Below are 24,119 nucleotides of genomic sequence, written 5' to 3' on the forward strand. Positions count from 1 at the left end.
TCAGAGGCAAAGAAGAGGAGGAGGAGGAGGAGGAAGCCCTGCGCGCTCAGGAGAGGGGAAGCCAAGCCCATCCCTGCAGAGTGCAATATATATTTTTAAAACCCCTTCCCCGGGCAAAGGGTACCTTACGCCCAGGGACATGCTAAATGACCCTCTTCAGCAAGAGGCAGTGAGGAGGCGCGGGGGGGTGAGAGAGAGAGACAGACACACGCTCTCCCACACTCAGCTTGCCGGGAGGACCCAGCCAGTCAGAGGCGGAGAGCGAGGGGGAAGAGCGAACACATTGGAGGAGAAATTGCTGCACAGCAAAACACCAGCCAGAGGAGGTGCTTCCCCGCTCTCCCAATATAACCACCCCGAGAGCAGGGGCGAGCAGAGCCGGCCGGAGCCCCAGCAGCAAAGTGCTGGGCTGGGGAGGGAGGGAGGCAAAAGGCTTGCCCAGGATGCCCGTAGCTGTATCGCGTCCCCAGCCCTGAGCGCCGAGGAGGCAGGGCGATCCGGAGGGCTCCCTCCGGACTGCTGGACGAGAACTCCGCGGTTGGCTTGCGCCCCGCGGGCTGAGCACCGGGCTACCGGGCTGCCTGGAGGATGGGAGACTGAGAGCCGGGGGCAGAGAGAGGTTCTCCCCCCACCCCACCCCACCCCACCCGCAGCGGTAAGTGGCCCATCCCGTCGCTCTAGCCAGCCCTTGAGTCCCCCTGAGTCGACTTCTGAGTGTGCTCAAGTTATTTGTTTCCCGAGCCCTCGGTGCCTCTCCGCAGGCAGCTGGGAACCATCCCGTCATGGCGCGAATGTTGCCGGGTTTGAAGTGGGGCGTCTCTTTGGGCGAAGAGGATTAACAGGATCAGAATCCGTTCCTAACAAAAAGTTGGAGCAGGCATAGGCATGATCTGCAGCATGCCTCCCCGTCAGGCAGCTGCACGGCAAACTATGGCTGAGGATTAGTTGTTGAAGGGAGAAGGTCAGATGCATAGAGCCAGGAAATATTCTGGAAGCAGCCTACATGTGCAAATTTCTGCCGTTTGGGAGGTTGTATAGTTGAGGATGAAACCGAGGATAACCCAGTGGGTTGATCTGACCGTTCATTGTCCCACTGAAAATCTGCAGCAAGTTGAGTGGTGGGGAAGTTCAGAATGATGCTTGGCTTGGAGATAAACAACACCCTCTGAATTAGGCAGGTGCTGTCCTGAAACCTGTTCCAACAATTGTCAGCTTAAACAAAGCAAAAGGAATTACATAAAGATGCACTGATTCTTTCTCTCTTGATAAAGGCAGTGGATAAGAGGATGTTGTGGAACGTTTATGAGCAGGCTTGAAAATGAACTGAGAATGATTCCTGTAACATGCAGTAGAGTATTGTGTTTCTAAGATTTTTATCTCCAAAAGAATCAGCATTCATTTGGCCTGTTATATTTATTCAGAGTTTCACTTTTACTCCTTCTGATCACAGAAAATGCCTAAAAAGCTATTCTGACATCATTTAATGTGGCCGCATAAATGCAAAGTTGTCTAGTCTTAGCAAACTTTCAGAAATTTGCCATAACGTTCTTAGTTATGTATGTTTACTTTTTCTTTTTTAAAATTACCACCTTCTATATTTATTTTAATATTTTTAATCAACTAACTAAGGACCTGATCTCAAGCCCTTTTAAATTCACTGGAGTCTCCTCATTGACTTCAGTAGACTTTGTAGCAGACCTTGAGGGAGCATCTCTACAAACAAATTCTCTGTTCACTGAGTCCCAAAAGCTGAGGTGAACTCCGTACAATTAAAAAATTGGGTGACATTTTAAAATTAATGATGATGCATGCAATTAATTATTGCTGAATTAGAGTAGAACTCACACAGAAGTATTTATGACTATCCATATTCATGCTAAATGAGTTCATCATGATTATTATTATCATCACAGTGAATACCAAAGGAATTAGCAATAATTAGGCTATTTTACAGTATTACCAAAATGTGTCTAGGAATTTGTAAATATCTCATACTTTTTTATTTTTACTAGTTTTTTTTTTTCCCCCTCCACTTGGCTTTCATCTGAAAACAAATGAACAAACTTTCAGTGTCTATTCTGCATCTAGAAAGGAACTTGTTTACTAATGTTGAATGAAGTACCCAGTGTAAAGGACAGAGGACTGACAACGATCAGAGGGTACTCTGAGGAAAAAATGATTTCATGTACAAAGGCTGTGTGTGCCAGTTTAGGTTTAACAAAGTAGATGAATTAAGAAATGGTAGTGAAGAAGACACGGTATTAGAAGTCTACAGTATATGAAATGAGAAGGGGGGGGGGGGAAAATCAGGAAGAAAGAATAAAGAAAGGAAACAATTTTTAAAGAAACCTAAAGCTCTTCAAGTAAAATCAGAGAAAATCCAGTAATCAACAACATTCAGTTCTTTCATTCCTTATAGCGCAAATGCCCTTGCAAAGACTCAACAGAGCTAAGATACAGGTGGGAAGATAACTACAGATGAGCAGGAGAATCAGAATGAACAGTTTGATCTTGTTGCTTATTATAAGGAACTTGAAGGTCACCTTTTGTTGCCCGGCTAAAATTTCCTGGAGGGAAATGCTAATGTGGCTTGATAAATAAGAGCAGATGCAGTAAGAATATTAGAAATGTGGAGAACCAGGCTGGCCAAATGATATCCCAGAACTTGCTAGGAAATTTGCTAGAATGTTGCTAAGAAAGTAAGCCCAGTATTTAAGATAAGATAATAGGAACAATAAGATAATCAGCTGCTAGAAAGATGAGAGAAGCCTCACTGAGAGAAAAGAATAGAGCTAGGTAACTTTAAGAAATGTGCAACTTGGTAGAAGACTGTCCGCATAGATTCGCTAAAGGAAGGTCATGAGTTGCACATTTGCTTGAGTTCTCTGAACAAGTTGCTGACATGCTAGTCTATTGGGGAATCAGTGGGTATGATTTATGTGGGTTTCAGAAAATGTCTAGTTTTGTACTCCAGGAAATATTGATCTGCAAAGTAAATTTTGATAGTATTGGAACAGGTTCAAATGTACTTGGAGGGGGGGCTTTCAATAAAGGGTAAAGAGCTCTTGAGTGAAGATGGAGGTGAAAAGCATGGTACTGTATGTGACAATATAAAGTTCACTTTTCTTTTTCCATATGTGAAAGATGATCCATCAGACGGGGGCAAATATGCTAGCAATATGGAAAAACGAGGTGGGAGTCTAGTCCAGTTGAACAGATCAAGAAATAGAAAGTTATCTGGCTAGGTTAGTCATTGAAGCAGTTATTATAAGTGGTTAATGCAAGGCAGGGTAACAAAGTATGTATTAGTAATACACCCTGTGAGCCTGCATTGAGGCGACTGAGATGATTGTCTTGGTGACTTTGCTAAAATGGTTCTTCTGGATATTGTCTTTCTGTATCTAGCCTGAAACATAGATTTTTAGTCGTCGGAATGCACTGCATAATTTCCCACTGTTGTTCTTATTCCTCCATATGCTCCTACAAACAGCTTGTATGTTACACTTTCTGTCAGTTTCAGAACAGCTTAGATCATTTCAGCCATTTCTTAGAGTTCACAACACAAAATAAAACAGTACATTGAAAACTGCCAGGCTGGCCATCCTGAGGTCCTAATTCCTGAGAACGAATGTCCAATAGGACACTTGACTGCTAGTGCTATGCTGATGAGAGTTTCAGACTTGGTGTTTTTCTTCTGCACATCGCTTCTCTGATGCTTTCTTAGGAGCTGCTCCAATGTGTACTATCAACTTCTTCTCAGCACTTTGCAACAGGAAAAGAGTCCGGTTGGAAATGGTGGCGTCCCTACAGATTTTTATTTTCTGAACATTTGTGATCAATAACTCTACATTCGAGGCCGGGACACGTTTTAAAAAGAAAAAAAAACTATTTTTTTTAGAGCTCCATAAGATAGACTTTTTGATTTTGTTTTACGTTTTGAAAAAAATTCAAAGCCTATAAAAAGATCTTAGAATAACAGTTCTATGCCTTGAGAGGGGTTGCTAGCAGCAGCGAAGTGTGTTCTTAAGTGGAAATAAATAAAGTGATTGTATTTATAACGAGTGTCTTGGGTGATTTATGGAATTATCCAAAAAATGTAGGAACACTAATCAAAAAAGTGAACTCTGTTCACACCTGGCTTCCTAGAGAGATTTTAGGATGATTTCTCTTTGTATTTTCTACAAGTCAGGAATCAAAGCTTTCAGAGTACTGACTGGATGTAAAATAAAGGAGTAGAATATTAGTAAAACCCTGATTGTGCTGTGAATTATCACCCATGCTGTAGCTGATGTTCTTGACCATCTTTAGGCAAAACTCAATCCTGTGCTGTGATACAAATGGGCTGAGCCTGTGTGATGCCCCACTGTAGTTGTCTGGCAGTAGTGTGCCTGTATAGATCATGAAGCAGAAATGAGGCCCAGTTCATGCATTCATATTCATTAGTCTTCACCATTATGGCCACTCCCTTATGTCTGTCTCAGGATCACCTTTCTAAACTTCAATCTAGAAAAAGTGCTAACTCATCTCCTCTCCCATCGCTGGAAACTGGAAACATATAGCGTTTCTCAGAAATGTTTACTGATGTTCTTCCCATTTTCAAGATCTAATATAGAGTATTGCTTCTGACTTAATGACAGTCTTCTGTGAAATTACAGCCACCCTTAAGCCATCAACCTCATCTGTTCTGTTTTACCTCTTTGTCTCTATTCCTTAGAATAGGAGACAATAAGAAATGATCAACAAGAACACGAAAGAAACAAAATTTATTTCTTAGTTTTATTTCATTGCAACCATTACAAAAATAATAATAATTTGGGGAGGGGGGAAACTTACACAAATTACATATGTCAGCAGAAAGTGGCATAAAAACTAAAAACAAAACTCCTGTGAATGTCACCTGCAAACAGTGAAGAAAATGTTAACGAAGATGATAATATAGTGATCATAGTTAAAACTGTAGCATCTGCCAAAAGTTCCCCCACAGATTTTCACTATAATTAGAATAGGAAAACTGTAGTATCTGTCAGCAAATGTTGCCTTTTTATCAGCCATTGCTGTATTTGGTATTTATATAGCTCTTTTTATAGCTCATTTGTGGCCAGATTTTCAGAGAAAAATGGGAGCTGAGCAGTTCTGAAAATCTGGCCACAAATGCAGATGCTGAGCACTTTTGAAAATCTGGCCACTTGTTTAGGTGCCAAAGTGGGAACAGAGCTCCTCTGAAAATCTGGGCATATGCTTGAGTAGCTCTTTACAAATATGAACAAATTCATCTTCTCAATTTTTACCTCTCAGGCTTTATTGCCCTCACTTTTTACAGACACAAACTAATTTTTAAGAAAATCCCCATTTCAAATTAACCACCAAAATGTAACAAACCAAACAAAATAAAACCTAGAGGAAGCAGACTCTAAACTAAGTCAATCAACCAATTTAATGAGCCTTCCTAAATCCTGTCAAACCCAGTTTGGCAGACTACCATGAAAAATAAATTCCAAAGGCAGGGGTCTTTTTTTGAGAACACCATGCTGGTGGCTGTAAAAAGCCTTGGAACTGGTGTTATGAATGTTCTAGCCAATCATAATTTCTGTGATGGAGTTCAGGGTGAGAATCAGCCCGTGACAACTGCATTCATGGTAGCGATGCCTCCTCTCCATCCAGATAGCACCCAGAAGTATGTGTGGAAAGGCACATGTTGTTAGCACACCTAGCTCGACTATGCTTCCTGCTGAAGTTTCTGTGAGGATATCGATAGTAGCCCTAATCAAAGTGCATTGCAGTCACCTAGACATGTAAAAGAGGACTGTCATTAGGTTCAAGTGCAAGAGAAGTAGCTGCCACCCCCGGACAGTGAGAAATGATAAAAGGCATTACAAGCTATTGCTGCTAGCTGAAACACTGAGTGTTACTACGGATCCAGGGAGCATAAATGGTGACACGTTTTGGCAGATGGACATACACCCACGATAATTGGTGTAAACACAGCATCAGCCTGCTCCTATCCATGTTCCCCTTTCTGATTAGCGTCCCATCCGTAAGGGTCCAGTCAAAACCAGTTTCTTTTCATTGACTTTATGGACTTTATGAAGTGCACTGGGGACCTGGCCCTGCAGATTTAATTTACCTAGGAAGAGATTCTACAGTGATGTGTTGTGTCAAAACCATGGATGCATGGATAGGACCGTCCCTGACAAAACACTGCAGTCACTGGTATCTGATCTGATAGAATCAGCATGAACTGAGCCCCTTACCCTGACCCATCACTAGGAGGAGATCATCAAATGTCTCTCACGCACAATCACAATTCCTGCTCAGCTCAGAAACCAGATGGATAGGAATCCAGCAAATCTGTGGAATCCTGGGGATGTTGTATTTTCTACAGCCCTATTTTCTCAGTAATCTTCCTTGAAAATGTATGATTGAGGATGGAGAATAATTAGTAATGATGTTAACATCCCAAGATGCTTTCTTGACCGAGGGGGTAACTACCACCTGGAGCTGTAAAAGTCAACTTGCACTTTGACTTTTGTAATGCAGCCATTATCCCCACTAAATCACTGCAGAACTTAACCACTCATCTCACAGCTATATCATCTGGCTAGTGGTTGTTTGCAGCATACACCCAGAATTTTAAGGAACAAAATGGGATGAAAATTAGCCAAATGTCTATGCATTTCTCACCTCTTATTATAACATTCTTCAGCCGTATTGAACCAGCAGTCATCCAGGTTTATCATGTTTGCATTACTCTGATGTAAGGTCTATCTACGTAGCCTTTTATTTTTTGCTTTCTCTCCACTTTTGTTTGTGGATAAAACAAAAGAAATTCTTGCAATACAATGAAAGGGGATATTTCTGAACTGCCTGGAACTAGAAAGTACTGAAAATTTCGTGAATGATTCTATTCTCGTGGGAATTCTGGTCTACCTAGAACACAGATATTTGATTGTATTTCAGACAAGCATTAGAACTTTTGGATGCTCAGCTAGATTAATCTTCCAGTCTTTTTGAAATTCTGCACACACACCTTTTTATTCCATAGAAAGCAGTAAATCTTTTGCCACCATCTGGAATTGTATGTGTCCATAGTTGACTTTTTGGGTCAAATTCAAAAGCTACAGTAAACGGGGCCTCTAATTCTGCAGGTGCAAATTGGCAGGTGGAAATAATTCCATGTGCAATTTTCTACCTGCAGTTCAAGTCACTTTGATGTCTGAGTCACTGATTGTACCTGTAAATTAGGTTATCTATGTGCCCTAAACTGTGGATGCAAAATTGTACCCAAAAATTATTTACATCTGCTGTTTGCATCCAGAAAAATGGTGGCATCAGATTAAAAATCTGGCCCCTAACTCTAAATCTTTTCAAGAGTAGAACTGAAAGAAGATATTTGCACCACTGGCAAAATTGACAGTTAATTTTGATTCATTGAAAAGTGTGTTGGTTTTGTTCTTGTCCTGTTTTGTTATAGCAACAAATGCACTGTATTTTAGCCTGCTCACTTTACTTGTATCTATTGGAGCTGAGCAGAACTATCAATTTCTGTTCTAGCACTCGCATGCAAAAAGTGACATTTTCATAAGGATTCAGAGAGCAATTTTTCTTGTTATGGTAAAACAAAAAACCTGTTTTATGAAAAGAGAAAATGCACAGATTTCACAAAAACAATTCTCACCCAAGATTAGATTTTTCTTTTGTGGAAAAAGAGATATAAGAACAAAGGTGCTTTGCTTATTCAGATCCACAAAACTGTACAAATCTCTGGAAAATTTTCTTATAAGTACCTAATAATGTTGGGGTTTTTTATGGATAAAGAAGCACAGAACATTAGATGTTAGGATATAGGGCTCTAGAGGGTTAACATACAGTACGGAACGTAGAATGGAGTTCTGATTGCTGCATGGAGGAGTTTTCACAATTTCCTCTGAATTCTATGTGGAACATCTTATCATTTTCCCCCATTATTCCTGGTCTCCTAGAGACCTTATATCTGAGAAAGAAGAGCTATATCCCATAGCTGTGCATCATAACCATGAACATATTTCTTAAAGTTCCCCTCCCCCCGCCATCATGTTCCCATTACACCTCTGGCATTTAGGGCAGCGACAAAGCTCCTCCACTCCTGTTGGTTTCTGGCAAGTCTTTCAACGGTTCCCCAGTGGTGGCCCAGGTTTTTCAGCTCAACTTCCACAGCTCTTCGCCATGTTGTTTTTGAGCAGCCTCGTTTTCACTTGCTTTCAGGTGTCCATCTTATTGCTACTCTGGTGACGGAATCAGTTTCCATCCAAAGCACATGGACAATCCATCTCCAGCGTCTCCTCTTGCCTGCACTGTGTGAATAGGTCTTGGTTTGAGATTGTTCTGGGCCAAAATATATGGAGGATTTTTCTCAGGCCAGTTGTATTGAATGAAGACAGTTTGGACATGCCATACTTTCTCATTCCCCAGCATTCTTCACTATAAAGTAGTGTTGAAAGTACGCAACTCTGATAAATCTTGAGTTTGGTTTTTGGTGTTATGACATGTACAGTTACTAAAATCAACTGTGTTTGGCTGAGTTAACACTGATATCACAAAGCCACGACCCAATAATTAACAGTTGAAAAGTACCTTGAGATCATATTTTCTTAGATTTTATTTTACACAGTGTGTTGTCCAGCTTTATGAAATCTCACGTAGAACAAATCTTATAAAAAATAAATATGTGAATGTCAGAGCGGTTTTTTTGTGTGTGACTCTATCGAAAGGAAAATTTTCCTTGTGATCCATCAAAAAATAATTCTGGTGGTGGGTTTTAGACATTTCAACTTCTGAGGTGAGATAAGCACTTGATTCTTTTCCCCCCACCCTCATGGCTCACAATATGTTCAGAATGTCCCATTGCAGTGTAATATATGCACTTCTGCATAGTATTGCTTACCTAAACCTCAGCTCAGGGAACTGGGAATAAGACTCATGGCTATTCTGGTGTCATACCATCCCTTTGCTGTGTGCGCAAACTTTGCTGCTTGCAAATGCCTGTGTAGGATTTTCTCTTTTTCTGTACTTGGTGAAGCAGGTCAGACTTTCTATCTGTTGTTCTTTGATCAAGGAAACCAGCCTCTAGCAAGCCCTATTAAATTGTAAAAGGCATAATGGGCAAAAGTGTAACCCTTCGCTATAAGCTAGTGGATATAACCATGTCACCTTTGATAAGCTGGGAAAAGGTCTTTACTCCATTTAATAATTCCAGCGGGAGGCAGCTACACCTATACCAGGAGTCTTAATCAATCAGGTTTAATTTATGCACGTTCCTGTTGTGCTAAATTTGTCAAGTTGACATATTGGGTGAATTTAATTACTGTAAATGCACTAAGGTGGATTCTTTCTTCTCATTGCTCCTTGTGGATAAGATTAGTGCTTATTAGCAATGAGTACAAAATAGTGCAATTCTCTTGTTCTGCATAACGTAAATGAGTTGAACACTATCACTAACACTGTATAACTTTTAGAATTGGGAAATGTCCCACGTTTAATCAAGGATAAGTGGAACCAGGAAAAGACACTTGTTTAAATTCTTGTCAGAAATTGCTGCTAGGAGTAATTAGAAATATGGGGTATGTGACACTGAGCCCTAATCATGAATTTATTATTCAACTAAAAATTGTATTGTGACAAAATCCTTGTGTGTGTCATTTGCAGTCTGTGTTCAATCCAAGTGAGGATGTTTCTAGCCAGTTGGCAGCTGTCCACTCAGTAGGTCACCTGGAAGGCAATGTTTACAAGGAATACATCAATGTACCTCCTCTGATAATACATCTCCAAGATACCCAAACATAAAAAAAATTGCAAATGGCCTGTTGCTCGGAACAGGGGCATCAGTGCATTTGAAGATATGTGTTTGAAGTGGACACACCTTTTGGCTAGAAGAAAGGGGTACCAACAAAACCATTTGTTATGCCCTATCAGGTTAACTAAGCGAAAGGCTGTTTTAAAGAGGGTGACCTATGGTGGAGATGGTCAATATTGTGTGATAACTACCTGCAAGAGACATTTTTATGGTCAGCTGGAGTGTGAGATCACAAAGGTATATACGTCAATTGGCCATGTGGCAATTTCCCCTGTTCCTGGTTCTGAAAATAAAACAGTTATCTCTGATCCAGAGTCTCAACATCTAACCATATGAAGCATACCAACATTTCATGTATATATACCCCACTTGATTTAAAACTAAAACAGCTAATGAAAAGAAAACTTGATAAAACTGATAACAAAATTGATGAGGCAGAACAATCCCTTGCCAGGTTAATGTGTGGGAGTAATAACATATTAGTTATACCTCCCTGGATGGAAAGTGGGTTAAAAGGATGCACTGTTGTTTAAAATATTGCAGTTGACGTTATTTTAATTGTGTTGTGTAGTATGTATTGTAAAATCAGAAGGGATTTTAAGTAGTCCCTGAAAAGTCCCATGGGGAGGCCCAATGTCCACCTAGAGTAATTGTTACAAACACTCTTCCACCACCACCACCACATACTTGGACAGTACCAGAAGAGAAAAAAAAACAACAACATTGTGTTCATGAGGCTTGCAGTTTTTATAGAGGAGTATCAGGAACCAGAACACCTCTGTGCAGGGATGTGAGAACTGGGGGAGCAAGGGGGACACCCTTCCCACTTTTTAACATGGGTGTAGTAGCCTCAGGAAGGTGTGGCAGGGGCTTCACTTTCTGGTGGGGGAGGTGATCAGCTCCCCTGCCAATGGCACCAGCCTCTTCCCTGTGGTGGTGGTGGGGCTAGGTGGGCCTTAGCCCCCTCCTTTTCCATGGGGGGCAGACGGGGTACTGCTCTTGGGCACTCCAGCCCCCCTGCCCATGGCAGGTGAAGGCTCATAGCAGTCTGGGCTCACTGGAAAACTCTTACCATGACCTGGCTCTGGTTTCTGGCATAGCCAGGGGGCAGGGCCTCAGGGGGAAGAGGAGGAGCAGAGGGCAGGGCCATGGTTTTTGCACCTGTGGCCCCCAACTTCTACACAGATTCCGGCGATCCTGCCCTTACACCATCATTAGGCCTCATTCAGTCACAGCCTACCAAATCCCTGAAACCTGCCTATGGTGACTTAATAAGACCCTTTTAACAATCACCTCATCAACTGGGGGCTTGTAGCCTATAGGCATTTGCTAGGTGAGGCATAGATGTAAGTAAAGGCAAAAATGCAATAAGTATACAAGCCTCAAGCTCTGTAAGACAATAGTTTAGCTAAACTAATTAAAGTATGAGGCCCCAAAGCGTTAGCATGAGTAGCTAACCAAGAATAACCCTAGAGTTAGCAAACAGGAGCAGCTAACAGGGGAGTTTTGCAATGGAGTTTAGAGCAGGAATGTGAGAGCTACACCTGATTGCCATAAGTTCAGAGAATGTTAATAAACACCCCCACAAAAATAAACAAACAAAACCAAATCCAAAACAACAAAAAAGATGGAGTAAAGAGAATGTAGGTAGAATTCTAGCAGCAGAGTGGGGACAGTCCAGTTTATTGCACTGAATGCAGTATGTACAATCCTGCCTTGTGCCCTGGTGATGTGCATTCAGTGAAAGGAGCTCATGGCCCTCCGAGACGGAGTACGGACTTTGGAGATCAGAGTGGCTGAACTGCAGGAACTAAGGGAGACAGAGAGGTACATAGATGAGACTTTCTGGAACACAGTCCCACGCCCAATCTGAGAGCTGCTGTGCTATTGAAGAGGAAGAAAGTCTTGGGGAAGGAGAAAATTACAGTAGAGGAAGAGAAACAATCCCAAAGTTGGGACCCACATTCCAGATGATGTCATGGTATCATCTCTCACTGAGGATACTTCTCCAGGGCAGGGAATACTAGTTATTAATAAGAGAAAGGTAATAGTAATGGAGGATTTTATTGTTGGAAATATAGATAGCTGGGTTTGTGATGACTGGGAGAACCGCATAGTGAATTGCCTATCGGCTGCAAAGGTTGTGTGTCTCTCGAGACATGCAGACATGCTTTTGTACAGTGTTGGAGAGTAGCCAGTGGTAGTGGTACATGTAGGTACCGGTGACATATAGGGAAAGGAAGGAGAGATCATGGAGGACAAATTTAGGCTTCTAAGTAAGAGATTGAAGTCTAGGACCTTCATGGTAGCATTCTCTGAAATGCTTCCAGTTCCACATGCAGGGCAGAACTGCAGGATCTCAATGCATGGATGAGATGAAGGTATAGGGAGGAGGGGTTTAAGTTCATTAGGAACTGGGGAACCTTTTGGGAAAGTAGGAGCCTATACAGGAAGGATTCAAAACTAGGGGTGGGGGAAAGCTGACTGTTGCAGAGGAGCACATGGAGGGTGGTGAAACACTGGAATGCGTTACCTAGGGAGGTGGTAGAATCTCCTTCCCTAGAAGTTTTTAAGGTCAGGCTTGACAAAGCCCTGGCTGGGATGATTTAACTGGGGATTGGTCCTGCTTTGAGCAGGGGGTTGGACTAGATGACGTCCTGAGGTCCCTTCCAACCCTGATATTCTATGGCTCAGAATGAGACATCCCTTAGGGTATAATCTATTAATGGGGATTCTCTATACCCTTGTAGGGAGGAGGGGATGGAAGTTGATAAAGTGCAGGTAGGAACTGAAGAGAAATGGTCAAGTGAAATGTCCCATTCAATTACATCACATAATGGCAGACAGCTAAAAAGTGACAAATTGTGTAAGTGCTTGTGTACAAATGCTAGAAGTCTAAATACTAAGATGGGTGAACTTGAGTGTCTGGTATTAAATGAGGATATTGATATAATAGGCATCACAGAAACTTGGTGGAACAATGATAATCAATAGGACATGTTAATACAAAATGTATGAGAATGGCAGAGTAGTTAATGCTGGTAGGAGAGTGGCACTATAAATGAAAGAAAGCATAGAGTCAATAGAGTAAAATTCTTAAATGAATGAAACTGTACCACAGAATCTCTATGGATAGAAATGCCATGCTTGAATAATAAGAATAGAGCAGTAGGAATATACTACCGACTACCTGACCAGGATGCTGACAGTGATTATGAAATGCTCTGGGAGATTAGAGAGGTGATAAAAATAGAAAACTCAATAATAATGGGGGAGATAAAGTATCTTGACACCATAAATGGCTGTTTCATGGAGCAGCTAATCCTGGAACACACAAGGTGAAAGGCAATTCTTGATTTAGTTCTAAGTAGAGCAAAGGATCTGGTCCAAGAGGTGAATATAGCTGAACTGCTTCATAGTAGCAACCATAATACAAATAAATTCAACAACCTGGCGGAAGTAAAACACCGGAGAAGTCCACCACAGTAGCATTTAACATCAGAAAGGGGAACAACACAAACATGAGAAGGCTAGTTAAATGGAAATTAAAAGATACAGTCCCCAAAGGGAAATGCCTGCAAGTTGCATGGCAACTTTTTAAAAACACCATAATAGAGGCTCAAATTAAATGTGTACCCCCAAATTAAAAAACAAAACAAAACATAGAGGACCAAAAAAGTGCCACCATGGCTAAACTTCAAAAGTAAAAGAAGCATTTAGAGGCAAAATGGCATCCTTTAAAAATTGGAAGTTAAATCCTGCTGAAGAAAATAGAAAGGAGCATAAACTCTGGCAACTCAAGTGTGAAAGAATAATAAGGCAGGCCAAAAAATAGTTTGAAGAGCAACTAGCCAAAAACTAACAGACTTTTTGTTTGTTTGTTTTTTTGAAAAAAGCATCAGAAGCCGGAAGGCTGCCAAACAATCAGTGGGGTCACTGGACAATCAAGATGCTCAAGGAGCACACAAGGAAGATAAGGCCATTGCGGATAAGCTAAATGAATTCTTTGCATCAGTCTTCTCTGCAGAGGATGTGAGGGAGATTCTGAAACCTTTACCATTCTTTGTAGGTGACATCTGAGCCACTGTCTCAGACTGGGGTGTCAATAGAAAAGGTTTTGGAACAAAGGGATAAATTAAACAGTCATAAGTCACCGTGACCAGACAGTATTCACCCAAGAGTTCTGAAGGAACTTAAATAAGAAATTGCAGAACTACTAACTGTGGTGTGCAACCGATCATTTAAATCAGCTTCTGTACCAAGGACCAGAGAATAGCTAATGTGGCACCAATTTTTTAAAATGTCTCCAGAGGCAATCCTGGCAATTACAGCCCAATAAGCCTAATTTCTGTAGCAGGCAAATTAGTTGAAACTATAGTAAAGAACAGAATTATCAGACACCTAGATGAACACAATTTGTTGGAGAGGAGTCAACATGGTTTTTGTAAAGGGAAATCATGCCTCACCAATCTACTAGAATTCTTTGAGGTGGTCAAAAGACACATGGACAAGGATGATCGAGTGGATATATAATGTACTTAAATTTTCAGAAAGCCTTTGACAAGGTCCCTCACCAAAGGCTCTTTAGCAAACCAAGCAGCCATGGGCTAAGAAGGTCCTGATATAGATCAGTAACTGGTTAGAAGACTGGAAACAAAGAGTAGGAATAAATGGTCACTTTTCAGAATGGAGAGATGTAAAAAGAGGTGTCCTGCAGGTGTCTGTTCTGGGCCCAGTCCTATTCAACATATTCATAAATGATCTGGAAAAAGAGGCAACAGTGAGGTCACAATATTTTCAGACAATATCAAATTTCTCAAGATAGTTAAGTCCCAGGCAGACTGTGAAGAGCTACAAAGAAATCTCACAAAACTGGGTGACTGGGTAACAAAATGGCAGTTCAGTGTTGATAAATGCAAAGTAATGCACATTGGAAAACATAATCCCAACTATACTTTCAAAATGATGGGATCAAAATTTGCCACTCAAAGAAGAGATCTTGGAGTCATTGTGATAATTCTTTGAAAACATCTGCTCAATGTGCAGCAGCAGTCAAAAATTCCTCATAGAATGTGCAAAGGGATTATAAAAGACAGAAAATATCATATTGCCACTGTATAAATCCATGATATGCCACATCTTGAATACTGCGTGCATTTCTGGTCACTCCATCTCAAAAAAGAGATATTAGAATTGGAAAAGGTACAGAGAAGGGCAACCAAAATGATTAAGGGTATGGAGCTGCTTCTGTCTGAGGAGAGATTAAAAAGATAGGGACTATTCAGCTTAGGAAAGAGATGGCTAAGGGGATATATGATAAAGAAGTATAAAATCATATATGGTGTGGAGCAAGTGAATAAGGAAGTGTTATTTACTCCTTCACATAACACAAGAAGCAGCAATCACCCTATGAAATTAATAGGCAGTAGGTTTAAAACAAACAAAAGGAAGTACTTCTTCACACAACATACTGTCAACCCGTGGAACTCGTTTCCAGGTTATGTTGTGAAGGCCAAAATTATAACAGGATTCAAAAGAGAATTAGATAAATTCATGAAGGATAGGTCCATCAATAGCTATTAGCCAAGATGCTCAGGGATGCAACCTCTGTGTGTCCCTAGCCTCTGGTTGCCAGAAGCTGGGAATGAGTGACAGGGGATGGATCACTTGATGATTTCCTGTTCTGTTCAATCCCTCTGATGCACCTGGCATTGGCCATTGTCAGAAGACGGGATACTGGACTAGATGGACCATTAGTCTTATCCAGCATGGCCATTCTTATGTTCTTATCATAAGATAACACAGGTTAGAGTGCTGTAATGACTAAACTGCTGGTAGGTAATCACTACATGCTACTTTATACCAGCTTAGGATATTTTTAGTTAAGGACATCAGAAGATGTCTGACCACAAGAATGCTAGAAGTAGATAGTTGTATTTCTTCTAAGGAAAAGGGGACAAACCCCAACTGAATATGCATTAGGCATAATGGTGTCAGCGTAACACATTATAAAAGTTCTATCCCATCCAGTGTACTTTGGGAGGGAGAGATGTAGCTCTTGGCTCATTGCATTATTGCCTTAACTTATACTAATACCTCACTTAGCAAATATCTATTGGCTATACTCTGTAAGGTACTTAGGTGGTTCCCATCACTGTTGTATCTGAGCTTCTCACCATCTTTCATATATTTATCATTAATCTTATTTATTCTGTGAGGTAGGTCAGTGCTGCTATCGCCATTTTACAGATGCGGAACTACAGTACAGACTGACTAAGTAACATGCCCAAGGTCATGCAGGAAGTTTGTGGAGAAGTAGGGAATTGAACCTTGGTCTCCCAAGTCCTAACTTAGTGCCCTAAAAACTGGGCCTTTCTTCTTCTCTCACATGAAATAGCTTTATGCTCCTCCTCATCATCATGTTCCCACTATGCCTCTGGCATTTAGGGTGGCGATGAAGCTCCTCCACTCCTGTCTGTTTCTCACAAGCCTTCAATGGTTCCCAAGCTGTGCCCCAGGTTTTTCAGCTCAGCTTCCACAGGTCTTCACCATGTTGTTTTCGGGCCGCCTCATTTTCGCTTCAGGTGTCCATCTTATTGCTACTCCGGTGATGGAATCCGTTTCCATCCAAGGCACATGGCCAATCCATCTCGAATACCTCCTGGCAATGATGGTGCTCATAGCCTCTTGGCTGCACTATGTCATTAGATCTTGGTTTGAGATTGTTCTGGGCCAAAAGATATGGAAGATTTTTCTGAGGCAGGTTGTATGGAATGAAGACAGTTTGGACATGACATACTTCCTCATTCCCCAGCATTCTGCACTGTAAAGTAATGTTGAAAGCTTCATGCTGAAGGGGACCTAATGTCTGAAAGAGGTATAATCAGACACAAAGAAGAGATCAGATGATTAGTGAGGATGGTATACTAAAAGGACCATTGTCATACAAACAGAGACTTCAGAAAATATGTTGCACAGTTAAAATATCAGTATACTTTTTCTCCTTGTATTTCATTTTGAATCATAACTGATTTGGTTACTGAGAATAAGATTACTTGCCTCATTATCAGTCACCTCCTATCTGAGTCACTCATTGATGTCTACAGTTCACTGTTTGTGACTTCACAATGCAACCCCCAGGAGGCAATTGGGATGTCACAAACAGTGTATTGAGACATCAGAGAATGATTCAGGGAGAAGGATGTTTACACAAAATACTTGTTAATCAGCAACAATAGGAAAGAAATGTGAAGGGAACAAAATAGGATCATTTAGCGGAATTTTGATAATTCTGTATACTTTCTGAAACATCATTACAAAACAAGCAATCTCCCATGGAACAAATAACACTATTTGCATAGGAGAAGTACTCTTTAAATACAGACTAAGCAAGAATATATAGAAAACCTTGTGCATATGTTGTACTTTAGGGCCCAATTGCATGGGTACATGGATTTCCCATTGAAGTCAATAGGAGTTTGGCACATAAGAGCACCAACAAGTTTGGAATCTAAAGAGTCGCTTACAACAAAGTGTTACCTGTTTAAAAAGGGTTCTCTTTGTAGCATTCACTGTCTGTCCGTAAGATGCTTCTAAGATTCCTTCTTCGTCAGTTACTAAAACTTTAGGTGTTAGGGCATTCAATGAAATAGAAAATATAATTCATGTGTGGGAATGTGGGTGCAAGTTTGCTTCTGGATTTTATCGAACTTTGGTGGAAACAAAAAAAAGTGTATTTTCTTCTTTAGAGATAGTGCTTCTACATGAGGATCGGGAGGTAATCTACGCAGGCAATGAGAATGCATCCATCTCAGTAGGCTATTTTCTGATGCCATATACATTGCTTACAAATCTCTAATCTACTTTCAACATTCTGTATAAAATGTAAATTGATGTATCAAATCAGTGTAAGAGAAAGTGTGGTCAGATGCACAGTTTATTAATTTAACAATTATGTAACAGTTTTTTTGTGAGCTGTCTATGATGAAGGGAAAGAGAGTGGATGACTTTATATGTGCAGCTTTGTTGGGAACTGGATTAGAAATTCGCAAGAGGCACATTATGAGAAACCTCGTGAAAATAGTAACAAATGCACTTCTAGTATTAGTAGCCCATTTAAGCATAACTAAGTGGCTTAGTGGACCCCAGGTATTTCCTTGTAATTACCTGGTATTTACCTGTAGGCGGTATAATAAGATCTGGAATATTTTGTCAGTGGAAAAACTGTATGTAGCAATATGCAATGCAACTTATTTCCAATTTTGGACTTAAAAAACAAAAAGGGATTACATTACTGGTAATAAGAAAAGGAGGACTTGTGGCACCTTAGAGACTTACAAATTTGGGCATAAGCTTTCGTGCGCTCCCCACTGTATTTTCCACGGTATGCATCCGATGAAGTGAGCTGTAGCTCACGAAAGCTTCTGCTCAAATAAATTGGTTAGTCTCTAAGGTGCCACAAGTCCTCCTTTTCTTTTTGCGAATACAGACTAACACGGCTGCTACTCTGAAACCTGTCATCACTGGTAATGATCATATGCCCATGAAGTGAATGGCAAAACTTCTACTGACTTCAACAGAGGTCCATGATCCAGTACACTTACTGGACAGTAGAATTATTCTGTTTCCTTGTAATTTAGGTGTTTGGATATTCAGTGTGTTTTGCAGCTGTAATAGGAAGATTTCTATAAGTAACCTTACTTATAGATATAGGATCAAATTCTATTATCTTTATTCAGGCAAATCACCCATTCAGAGTGCCACTGAAATTGATAGAAACTTTGGCTGATTAAGAACTGCAGAATCCGGCACATAACGCATCTCTTGTTTTGACTTGTTTTAATTTGTACAGAATTTCGTGTAATTAATTTTGATTGTTTAGATGTTTTTGCCTTTAATACTATATATCTTTTTTGCTCATATAATTTTTTAAGTTTTATTTGCATTTTGTCTGTTTGTCTATCCTGTGGGTTGTATCAGCTCACATTAATCTATTGTTCTTAATTTGTGTGTTGTATGTGCCTGTGTTGTAATTTAGATTTTATTGTTAATCTCACACAAAAGAGAGGTGAAAAATCATGCACAGAGATAAAGAAGGATAGATAACCCATCAACACCTGTACAGCACACACATGCATCAAATAAATATATTCTTTGTAGCTGCAGTAAATCCAGTGTCCTTATGGCTACAGATGTATTAAACAAAAACAACAAATTGTGTGATGTGCCAATGACTGTCAAACCAGACCATCCTGAAGAAAAGCATTTTAATGTAAAGTTCACATTGCATTTAATAAGCTAGCTTTTTCTTCAAGGTGGCCTAATGTGATGATACTTGCAATGACTGGTCATTTGGTGATATTTTTTCTGTACTGTTTAAAATGTAGGATGAGGTGGGCCACCTGGAGAATTGTAAAGGGGCTGAGGCACAGGGAAATCAGCTGTTGAAACTGGCTATGCACACCCCCTCCCTTTTCTACAAGGTTCTGAGCTGGGCCATCTGGACAAAAATGCAGGGGTCGACGAGTAGAGAACACGGGGTGTGTTGGAGGGGGAAAAAGCAATCCTTGAAAATAATCACTCATTGAGTATTTTCACTTATGTACCATACTTAAGCAGGGTGGATGAGAATTAAGGACATTTGATAGTAATAGCAAAAAATGTGGCACAAGTATTTGATTCTGTTGTGCTGCAGACTATACAGGTCGCTCTCTACGTGGGATGTTGGTTTTGACTTTTTAATAGGAAAATGCCTTTTTCTCAAAACTTTGTAGGAGAGAGTCAATTTCAGTACATTTCCCATTTGGAATTTTTTGGGGGTGCGGGGAGATTGTAACTGTCAAAGCCCCCATTTTGACATTTTTTGAAATGAAAAGTTCTGCTTTTAGTTCAAATTGACCTTTTTCTTTTAAAATGTTAATTTATAGTGTTAAAAAAAAAGAGGAAACATGAAAAAGGTCAAAATCAAAATGGAATGTTTTGATTCACTCAATCCAAAGTTTTCTTTGGATGAAAATGTGAGATTTTGACCTTTTTGTTCTGATTTGAGATGGGAAAAATTTTGAAATCTCAAATTCTTGCTTGATGGGAAAATTGTTTCCTGACCAGCTGTAAAACCACCATCTTGGCCAACACTTGGGATTCAGCTAGAGTCTGCAAGAGCTGAAAACATAAGTCTCTTATGGCTTCAGCTAAAGAGCCAGGCTCTACAGAGGGATATTATAATTGATTCACCGCTTGTGTGGATTGGGCACAGAAAGGGACACATACCAAACACTAACCAGTAGGCAACCTTGTGTCTACCACCAGTATAGCAAAATTCAGCATTTTCCCTACGAGCATCTTCCCTGAGGACTTCTTAATGCTTATTTAACTCTCCCCAGTGTAGTTAACCACTCAGAGGAAACTTCTTTCCCCAGCATCCCTTTCTAGGGTTGGCCCATTAAATTAGGAAACCCACGCAGTTGTTGTCCATCCCGGGCCCCCTCTCGCCCCCATTTTCCTTTCTGATTGCTGAGAAGACACCATTTTGTCATGCAATATCTTTTTATAACTGTGATCAGACTCCCGTGGCTAGGTTTTATTCCAGAGGAGTTTAAAACATCCAGAGTCAAATCCAATGCCGGCATAAGCAGACGCAGCTCCAGTGAAGTCAGTGGAGTTGTGCCCACTTTCTTTGGTGAGGCCCCCCAGCCTGGAATTTACCTCACACTGTAAACTCAAACCCTGCTAAGAAACACACTTCACCAGGGGCACTGACTGAGGAATTCCAAATTGGATTTTAAACCTGCTACCAAATGAACTCTGACTGTGGTAGCAACAAGCAGAGCTGCACAAATTTACCCATTTTTTGTTCTGTAAGTGTCTATCTGCAGCAATGATGACTTTCTGCCTAAGTATTTTATTTTTTTTGTTAAGTGCAAAAATGTGGATTTCCCCCCCTCCCCCTTGCTGGTTCTGCTGACATAGAAAACTTTTCATAAAGCTTTATAATTAGGCTCTGGCGTCCTATGGGCCAATACAGCATTGTGGTACACTTTAGAATTCTGCAACGCTCAGAAGTTTCATTTCCCAGGGAGTTGTGCTTACTTTTGTCTCAGTCCCTCCTTCGATCCACATAGGTTCACATTCTGAGTTTCACCCCTAAGATCAAGCATCACTGAGTCAAAGCTACTGACTCTCATCTTGATTTGGGACTGACCCAAAGTGGTCACTGAAATAAGCGGTAAGACTCCCATTGACTTCAATAAGCTTTGGACTAAGTCCCTTACATATAACCCATGTAGGTTCAGCCCTAATCCCTAAATTGTTGCATCCGATGAAGTGAGCTGTAGCTCACGAAAGCTTATGCTCAAATAAATTGGTTAGTCTCTAAGGTGCCACAAGTACTCCTTTTCTTTTTGCGAATCCCTAAATTGGCACTGCCACTGGTTCACTCAAAGGGCATAGGAAGCTTTGGAGAAAACAGAGCATGGTTTTAAGTACACATTGAAACCTCTGACCCAGGAGAATTTTGAGTGCTGAGAGGACTTGTAACAAAAGTAGTACGTAGCTCTAGCACACTTACATTCCTCTAAGTCTCTCTCCAGCTTTGACAGGAAGTTTTCAAATGATCAGCCATTGTGGATACTCGGTGCTTCTGATTATGTTCACTGCAATAGGACCGTTGTATATTGCAACTGTGCAACCCCTTGTTAAAGCTAAGTATTTTCCTTCAAGATAGATTTCAAATGAATATATTATACCACATTTAATCTGGGGACAATGCCTCTTGGAGGTTGTTCCCTCCCCGCCCCTTTGCCCGATGCTCCCTTGTGACCTTAAAGAATGTAAACTAGTAAAATTAGCTATTCCTTCCAAAAACAGTTGATGCCCTACATCTGAAATGCCATGACTGTTATGTCTCTATTTGAACTCTGTGGAAATAACCACTAACACAATTTGTTCTACCGCGTATTGACTCAGTTTGGTGAGCGGAGAGGGGGAAGATTTTTCTCTTATCCTGGGGTTTTTAAAAAAGTATCCTATCCTTTGGCACTCTTACCACCAGACAACTAGCATTTCCTGACTTTAGTTCATTTTTAAATATTTTACTAATAATGTATCTCTGAGCCTGTCTCCTTTAACTACAATAATTAGTATAGAGTAAACAAACACTTTAGGCTTCACTTTTGGAATGATATGGTGCCACTTTAAATATTTATATGCTTTGATCTGAGTGACCAATCAATTCTACTAGTGCAGGGTTGCATCTACAATCTCTGGATAATAAAACTGAGGTGATTAGCAGTGGTACATTCACTTAACTGCTTCATACCTGGAATGGCTGCAGTAGATAAAAATGGAAAGGGAACAAACGTGAAAGGAAGAAAGTGAAGAGTATTTGAAAATGTAGGAGGGAGTAGAAAAGAACAGATGGAAAAAAGCAGACAGGAGAGGGAGCTGATAGAAAGCGGTTAAATGTAGCCCTGTGACTAAGTGATTAAATAAATATACATCTTGGCATCTACTGTAGGTAAATATTTCAAGCACTGGTTTCAGAGTAGCAGCCGTGTTAGTCTGTATTCGCAAAAAGAAAAGGAGTACTTGTGGCACCTTAGAGACTAACCAATTTATTTGAGCATAAGCTTTCGTGAGCTACAGCTCACTTCACTGGATGCATTCAGTGGAAAATACAGTGGGGTGATTTATATACATAGATGTCAAGGTTCCTCCCCCACTCTGAACTCTAGGGTACAGATGTGGGGACCTGCATGAAAAACCTCCTAAGCTTATCTTTACCAGCTTAGGTCAAAACTTCCCCAAGGTACAAAATATTACACCCGTTATCCTTGGACTGGCCACTACCACCACCAAACTAATACTGGTTACTGGGGAAGAGCTGTTTGGACGCGTCCTTCCCCCCAAAATACTTCCCAAAACCTTGCACCCCACTTCCTGGACAAGGTTTGGTAAAAAGCCTCACCAATTTGCCTAGGTGACTACAGACCCAGACCCTTGGATCTTAAGAACAATGAACAATCCTCCCAACACTTGCACCCCCCCTTTCCTGGGAAATGTTGGATAAAAAGCCTCACCAATTTGCATAGGTGACCACAGACCCAAACCCTTGGATCTGAGAACAATGAAAAAGCATTCAGTGTTTTACAAGAAGACTTTTAATAAAAAATAGAAGTAAATAGAAATAAAGAAATCCCCCCTGTAAAATCAGGATGGTAGATATCTTACAGGGTAATTAGATTCAAAAACATAGAGAACCCCTCTAGGCAAAACCTTAAGTTACAAAAAAGATACACAGACAGAAATAGTTATTCTATTCAGCACAATTCTTTTCTCAGCCATTTAAAGAAATCATAATCTAACACATACCTAGCTAGATTACTTACTAAAAGTTCTAAGACTCCATTCCTGTTCTGTCCCTGGCCAAGACGACTACAGACAGACACAGACCCTTTGTTTCTCTCCCTCCTCCCAGCTTTTGAAAGTATCTTGTCTCCTCATTGGTCATTTTGGTCAGGTGCCAGCGAGGTTACCTTTAGCTTCTTAACCCTTTACAGGTGAGAGGAGCTTTCCCCTGGCCAGGAGGGATTTCAAAGGGGTTTACCCTTCCCTTTATATTTATGACAATAGAGAACATGGAACAATGAGTGTTACCATACACACTGTAACCAGAATGATCGCTTAAGGTGAGCTATTACCAGCAGGAAGCTGGGAGGGGGGGGACCTTTTGTAGTGATAATCGAGGTGGGCCATTTCCAGCAGTCGACAAGAACCTCTGAGGAACAGTGGGTAGGGGGTGGAGGGATAAACAGGGGGAAATAGTTTTACTTTGTGTAATGACCCATCCACTCCCAGTCTCTATTCAAGTCTAAGTTAATTGTATCCAGTTTGCAAATTAATTCCAATTCAGCAGTCTCTCATTAGTCTGTTTTTGAAGTTTTTTTGTTGGATAATTGCAACTTTTAGATCTGTAATCGAGTGACCAAAGAGATTGAAGTGTTTTCTGACTGGTTTTTGAATGTTATAATTCTTGACGTCTGATTTGTGTCCATTTATTCTTTTACGTAGAGACTGTCCAGTTTGACCAATGTACATGGCAGAAGGGCATTGCTGGCACATGATGGCATATATCACACTGGTAGATGTGCAGGTGAACGAGCCTCTGATAGTGTGGCTGATGTGATTAGGCCCTATGATGATGTCCCCTGAATAGATATGTGGACACAGTTGGCAACGGGCTTTGTTGCAAGGATAGGTTCCTGGGTTAGCGGTTCTGTTGTGTGGTATGTCG

The 24,119-nt window shown here is 40.7% G+C and overlaps 1 protein-coding gene across 2 annotated transcripts in view; it reads left to right on the plus strand.

Moving 5' to 3' along the window:
- Positions 1–261: 261 nt before the first annotated feature.
- The window catches only part of CNTN5 (contactin 5), a 969,593-nt gene continuing 945,735 nt past the window's right edge, over positions 262–24,119 (plus strand). For both annotated transcript variants that reach the window (XM_073337877.2, XM_073337885.2), the window contains exon 1: positions 262–655. The gene's annotated coding sequence lies outside the window, so the exon portion shown is untranslated. The remainder of the gene's footprint in view (positions 656–24,119) is intronic.

Source organism: Lepidochelys kempii, chromosome 1 (assembly GCF_965140285.1).
Source record: "Lepidochelys kempii isolate rLepKem1 chromosome 1, rLepKem1.hap1, whole genome shotgun sequence".
Classification (NCBI taxonomy): Eukaryota; Metazoa; Chordata; order Testudines; family Cheloniidae; genus Lepidochelys; species Lepidochelys kempii.